The sequence below is a fragment of the Macaca fascicularis genome, chromosome 2 (genome assembly GCF_037993035.2).
Source record: "Macaca fascicularis isolate 582-1 chromosome 2, T2T-MFA8v1.1".
In the NCBI taxonomy this organism is placed as follows: domain Eukaryota; kingdom Metazoa; phylum Chordata; class Mammalia; order Primates; family Cercopithecidae; genus Macaca; species Macaca fascicularis.
Window position 1 is genome coordinate 170042451 of NC_088376.1, and position 7242 is coordinate 170049692.

The 7242-nt window shown below is 44.9% G+C and overlaps 1 long non-coding RNA gene across 1 annotated transcript; it reads right to left on the bottom strand.

The window, feature by feature from the left end:
* Positions 1 to 1603: 1603 nt before the first annotated feature.
* Positions 1604 to 6522, bottom strand: LOC102138711 (uncharacterized). Its single transcript, XR_012431707.1, has 3 exons — positions 6433 to 6522; positions 3359 to 3581; positions 1604 to 2558 (listed from the first exon to the last, which is right to left on the bottom strand). It is a non-coding gene; the product is annotated as an uncharacterized lncRNA (long non-coding RNA).
* Positions 6523 to 7242: the final 720 nt, after the last annotated feature.

Genomic DNA, 7242 nt, shown 5'->3' on the forward strand with positions numbered 1-7242 from the left:
CCTGGCTATAGTTTGTGCTTTTTAAACGTGTTGGGATACAATTCACATACCATTTTACCATTTTAAATTGTACAGTTTAGTGGGTTTGAATACATTCAGAAAGTTGTACAACCATCGCCACTATCTAATTCCAGGACATTTCTTTCCCCCAGAAAGAAATTCTGTCCTCATGAGCAGTCTTTTTGTTTTTTGGTTTTTTTTGAGACAGTCTCACTGTCACCCAGGCTGGAGTGCAGTGGTACTATCATAGCTCACTGCAGCCTCGAACTACTGGGCTCAAGGATCCTCCCACCGCTGCCTCCCAAGTAGCTGGGACTATAGGCATGTGCCACCACACTGGCTAATTTTTTTTTTTTTCTTTTTGGTAGAGACAAGGTCTTACTATATTGCCCAGGCTGATTTCAAACTCCTGGGCTCAAGTGATCCTATGAGCAGTTTTGTTGACTTGTATGTAGGCCTGCCTCAAGTATACCGCACCATTGATCCATCTGTTCATTGAACCAACGTTGATTGTGCACTTACTAAGCTCCAGGCATGTGGTAGGCGTAATTCGCCCCTACCCTTTGCAGCAGAGGCCTGCACAGCCGTGTCGAGGATTACCTTAAGGAGCAGAGTTTTCTTTAGGGCTACAGCGGAGTGTGAGATTGTGGGAGATAAGAGTGAGTCATTGATCAATGGCTCAGTGAGAGTTGTGGGGAAGGAATTGAGGCTGATGAAAAGTACACAGTGAGGTTATATGTTCTTCAGGAAGGTTTGCTGTGCTGTTTAGGTTCCTTTTTAAAAGTTCATGGCTTTCAGGAGTTGTTACCTCCCCAGAGGAGGTGTTGGCCAGCAAACCAAACCCTGTACATTTTTAGACTCCTACGCCTCTCCTCCACATTTCCTCTCTGTCCACATCCAGCTGCAAAACTTCTTTCCATTTTTGACAATTTCCATATCCATATTCATTTCTTTCACTTAGTTTTCTTTTGCATGTCTTTTTCCAATCATTCCTGCCCCCACCCCTCTGCCACGGTGCCCCTCACCCCCCGTGAATCTCTTCTGCTTTTGTGGCCTGTTCTTTTTTCTTCCATTTTTCCTCTTTTTTACTACTCTTCGCCCCCACACCCAAGGTACCCAGCAGGCTTGGATGAGAGAGTCACACAGAAGGGACTGTTTATAAGTAAGAACGTTTGTCTTCTCTCCATACACACACACTTAGGGAGGGAAAGTGTGACCTCTACTCGCAGCCGCTCCTTTACGCATTCCATTATTTATAATTATGATAATAGAAAATAATATTGATTAAACTTTTACTGTGAACCAGACACCGTGCTAAATCCTTTTCAGACTTTATCTCATCAAATCCTCACAACAATCCAACAAGGCAGGTACTATTATCACCTCCAGTTCACAGATGGGAAAACTGAGCCTTGGCGTGATTAAAGTACTTGCTTAATATCCCAAGGTAGTAAATAGTGGGAAGTCACCCACAGCAGCTCTGTCTGACTGCAGGGCCTAAGGTGTGATTTTACAATGCCTTACTTTCTTTCTGGGCTTCTATCCTTCCTCCAACCCACCTCCCACTTTAACTTAACTCCCTCTCTCTTCCTAAAGCGAACTCTGCAGTCTAGTTGGCTTCCTTCCAGCTTCAGTGAGCTGGGGAATCCCTGGCATGGGCTCAGCTATGAGTTCTATGGAACATTGTAACTGCTGGTACTACAGCAATAAAATCTTAACAGTTTTGGCCGGGCGTGGTGGCTCATGCCTGTAATCCCAGCACTTTGGGAGGCCAAGGTGGGCGGATCACGAGGTCAGGAGTTCGAGACCTGGCCAACATGGTGAAACCCCGTCCCTACTAAAAATACAAAAATTAGCAGGGCATGGTGGCAGGTGCTTGTAATCCCAGCTACTCGGGAGGCTGAAGCAGGAGAATCATTTGAACACGGGAGGCGAAGGTTGCAGTGAGCCGAGATTGTGCCATTGCACTCCAACCCAGGTGTCAGGGTGAGTGCCTCTCAAAAAAAAAAAAAAAAATCTTAACTCTCTCCAGAGAAGACGACTGTAAATTCTTCTGAAATCCCACTTTGGGTGTAAAAGTTCATGCCTGTCTTCCCCCTCCTCATCTTTTTTTTTCCACCCCACCTCCATTAACTGCCCCAGATTTCATGAAAGGGGCCATGCATTAAAACAAGGCCCAGAAATCCCAGCAGCCTCCAGCCGCAGCCGGGGTTGTGTTTTGTCTATGAAATGTTCTAAAAAAAAAAACAAGGTTTCCTATCAACTCTGCTCAGGATCAGGGACACATAGCTTATGCTTTTGGGAAATCTATAGAGAAAGAAGAAAAGGCAGAGGAAAATTGCCAGTGAGGACAACAGAAGAGAACCATTGAAAAACCCGGAACACATAAGGATACGCAAAAGAAAACTTTGTGAAAATGACACCCGAGGGGCCTGGGATTTTTCCTCTCTCAATTATTTTCGTCTTGTTACCTGGGTCCTGACAAGCCAGCTGTGGTCTTTCTGAAAAATTCATTTGGCCGTCTTGAACTCAGCTGAAGAAGAAGTATCAGCAGAAGCCTGAGAGGGAATAAGAATTTGTTTCTTCCTTCCAGGATCAAGTGAACAGGTCTGGGGTTGGGGGAGCAGTGCATGAATAGTAACAAAGGGGTCCCTTTTAGAGTCTCCTTTCTCCCCCAGAAATAATTGTATCATGTTTACACAAAGTGTGAAAGTGGGACAGGAACCTGGGACAGTGACCACTGGGACAGATCTGGAGTGGGCCACGTGACCCCGGTCCTGGCCATCACATCACAACAGTGTTGCTTTGCCTTCTTTCCCCTAGGAAGGGGAGAGTCCAGAGGGAGACCCTGGGAGGTTGAGGCTTAGATAGGTAATGGAGGTGCATGTCAAAGGTAGATGAGACCCGGTGGGCCTGGAACTATGACAAATGGAACAAAAGGGCTATATGTGTCCTGTGAGATAAAACCCAAAATGTGTGTATCTAAATCCCACTTCCCTCTTAGTTTCTAAATCCCTGTTCATTTCACAGGAAATTAAATGTGTTTATCAGATTCCTTTACCCTTACCTCATCGAAAGGTTAGGTTGGAGTTGGCTTATGTGCCAGAAACTGCTATGATTTTGTTTCTGAAATTAACTTCTAATACCTGTCTGATCAAAATTGTAGCACCGGCAGGGCCAGCAACAACTACGCCTATCCTTCGCTGGCCAGCTGAATGAGGACACGCATGCTACAGAATGTGTGTGTGTGTGTGTGTGTGTGTGTGTGTGCACGTAAAGGAGAGGAAGAGGTTCAGCTGATTGCCGAACCCCAAATCTCAAATTTGAGTCAAATGTTTAAAGACACATTGGGAGTTACCTTTTTCTTTTCCTTTCTTCAGATCGATGTCATTTTGGGATGGGGGAAATGTGTGAATTTTTTCTACTCTCTTCTTCTTGAAAGGCCTCCTTGAGAGCAGGAATTGTGTGTTACGCATTTCTGTCCTCTCAGAGCCTGGCGGAGTATCTGGCACCCAGTAGGTGCTCAGTAATTGTTGGTTAAAGGTGACAGGTACCAGACACACTACTCCAAAACACGGCACCTGGGAAATAGAGAAAATCACAGAGGTAAGAAGTTAATTCTCCGGTCTTCTGCCTTTTTAAGAAGAGAGGGCCAGCCATAAAAGAATTCTCTTACCTACCTCTCCTGAGAGTAGGTCATAAGACCTTCATATGGCAGATGTCCTGCCCCACACCCGGCAGAAAGGAATGGAGATACAGAGATGTCAAAAAGAATCTGAACAAACAGGCCTTACTAAGTTCTCCCAGCTTTGTACCATTAGATCATATCCCCTTTTGTCCAATCACATTTCTGCACGACTGTTTACTCCTTATCAAATTCTAGCATAAAAATACAGTTTTCCCTGAATTTTTGGGTCTTCATTTCTGAAGGTTCCCCTGTCATGTAAAACTTCGGTTAAATAAATTTGTCATGCTTTTCTCTATTTCTGTCGTTTCTCTAAAATCCATCTTTTGTTAGAGAGGCATCAGCCATGAACCTTGCATTGGATGAGGAAAAGATAATACTTTTTATTTCCTATAAAGGGAAGTAGATCCCTTAAAGTAGCACCGACCCGCCACCTCCTTCAGCTCCTACCTGTGCCTCCTTTAGCCCTTGTAAATCTGAATATGGTATTTCTCTCTGAAGCCCCCAAACTTCACTATCTTTTCTCTTTTTTGGATATCTTTAAAAATTATCTCTCTGCATATGACTTCCAAATTCTTTAGTATCCACCACTTCAGACTGCCTTCCCTGCATCTCCACCTTCCGGCTCTGTGAGACTCCTTCCTGTGGGAGAAGGAAGGGGCTACACATACATCCTACTGACATCTCAAAGCAATATGGCTGAGATGGCTCTTCTGTGACCCTTTTTCTGGCAGGCTATCCCTCTCTGCCCAAGTCTAGGGAAGGAGGTTCAGACCTTTCTGTTCTCATCTGGTGACATAGTTGGGTAGTGTAGTTTGCCAAAGTCCCAGGGCAAATGAGGCTGGAGGCACCCCTGGGCCTTGGAATCTCAAGAGGGGCTAGAGGTATGGTAGGTAGGAAGGTTTCCTGAGGTCTCAAGGTTTACAAGATGCTGTCTGTGGCAAAGGTTTGCAAACAGTGCTATTGTACAAGGCCCATGGTTACTGGTGAGATTTCCATCCTTTGGATGGGTACTTCAGGCTGCAGTCCTGCCAAATTTCCTTTCTTCCAACCCCAGACTCATAATTGTGTAAGACATTTTTGTCTTAGTTTCTCATATAGAGAGAGCTAAATCCACCCTTTTTCTTTACCACAAACCGCTTGACTCTAAGGAGATTCTTATTGCTCTCCAAGGCTCCAGCCTCCAGGTCTTAGCCTCCCCTGGGAGTTCTCTAACTGTAGAGTGGTTCAGAATCACCTGCAAGGCTTGCTAAAACACAGACTGCTAGGTCTTACTTCAGAGTTTCTGTTCAGTAGTTCTGGGACCCAAGATTCTGCATTTCAAATAGAGTCCCAGGTGATGCTGATGCTGCTAGAGGGACCAAATCAGACCAACAGGCCCACTGATCACCACTCGTCTATGGTCTCTCTCAATAAGAGCAAATGCTGTTAGTTATTGGGCTTGCTTTCTGCTTAGGTTTTTAGATGCATTCTGTCATTTACTCTTCACGATAACCCCATGAGGTACCTACTATTAATATTACCATTTTAAAGAGGAAGAAACTGAAGCACAGAGAGGTGCTGTATCTTGTCCAATGTATGTCATGAAGCTGGGCAGTACTGATGCGGAAGCTTGTGTATTCACCCTGCCACATGGCCTGAATAGTCTAAGGATTTTTTTTCCCCCTATGGACTTCTCAGATTATCTACCTTAGAAACCCAGGGCTTTGCGAACAAGACGCCCTTTCATTCTGGACCACCCCCTGCCCAAATTTCTCTTTGCTGCTGGTTAAGTACAGCAAGAGAAAACACACATTTAATCTCCATTAAGACCTTCAGACTTTTTGGAGAGGAAGTCTAGTCTGACTTGGGAAAGAAGCCTGAAGTTCTGAAAATCTTAAAGAAAAGCAGTTTTATTGCTTTCAGTAGCATATGGTAGTACAAATGAATGACTAATGAAGCATTTCCAAGAATTCCTCTTAGCCTTTTAAAACAAATGAATATGGCTCATTTACATACAAGCAACTGTATTAAAGATTGTTTAACTGTGGGTTACATTAAAAGTGCAGAAGAATTTTATAGCTGATTTTTAAAAGTCTCGATATGGATTAAGAGCTCATGCTTTGGAACACGAAGCCTTTGAGATCATCTCTTCAAATAGACTGTTTTCATTTTGCTCCTAGATTCAGGTTTTGGTCTCTCGGGGAGCTCCTCTGACAAAACCCACAAACACACAACTGCCATGTGTCAAGGCAAAATTTGATATGTACCAGGCAGGCTAGGATTTGATGTTAAATAAAGACAGTGCAAATGTCTTGGTGCTTTGCCTCAGCAGGGATTCCCAAACTTACTGGGAGTTTGTGTAAATTCGAAATTTTTCCAGAGATTTTACCACAGTGTATCTGGAGGGAGCCAGGGAATCTACAACATATATATTCCCAAATTTTATTTTGTTCCTGTTTTTCTTACCAATGTGTTTGTTTTACTTTTTCTAATGTAATTCCAATGGGGCACACTTCCAGAAACACTGCCAGGCTGTGGGAAGGGAACGGGGACTGGGGAGGGAAGCACGCGGTTTTAGAGTTGTCCACCTTAGTCTTCAGACACTTCAAGTGGTTCCAACCCTTGCTGCCCTTTGGATTCATCTGTAACCCTATTAAAATGCACCAATTCCCTGGGCTCTACTCATGACCCATTAAAGCAGAATTGTAGGAGTGGACCTGGACAACAGCATGAAGAAAACAAACAGAAAAACAAAACAAACAAACCTCCTGGGCGATTCCCGCGTAGGAGGACAGTGCGGAAAACCGGTAAGGCAGTCTGATTTGGAGCAACACAATGAGAAGTATATTTAGCTGAGGGTAAAAAGTGGAAAAGTTGAGGTCAAAATATGTTGAATGTGTGGATGGATGGATGCGTGTCTTTCCAAATTAGAATGAACTCCTGCAGATAGAAGACCCTAAATTAGGAGACAGGTGCAGCCCAACTGGGGAGCCTCGGTCAGCCCATTCTACACCACAATTCATTCTCTCTCTCTCTAGCCTCTGCTGCGGGCCTACAGCCCAGGGCTGTTCTCTTTGGTGCCTTGGGCAGGGCCTTCACACTCACTTTCACTGGGCCTGCTGGCATTTAGGCTTCTGTCCTGGGCTGCTCTCTGGCTGCTAAAATCTGGCAGCCGCACAAACCCTGCAACCCGGTGGTTTCTAAATGATATCCCTTCAGCTTCAGCCCAGGGGCTCTGGCTTTTCTGTTTGTTTTCTTTTTTTCTTTCTTATTTAAGAAGCTCAAGAGAACTTAAAAGCAGACCCTTGAAAGTTAAGCATTTCTAATCACATAAAGGTGTCTCTGCAGGGCCTGGGCTGAAGAGGGTTTGTTTGGGGGCTTTCATCTTTCTGTGTATCCCCTTCCTTCTTCAAACAGCCTTTCTGGGCTCTTATCCACCCAGCTTCTTGCTGGATGCCCACCCCCATCATCTCCACGTTTGGGGCCCAGAGGGTAAAGGAGAAGAGGGGGGTGGCCAGAGGGCCAGAGCGGGGAGGGAGGAAGTGGTTGGCCCCCATGCCGGGCCCTAGCAGACT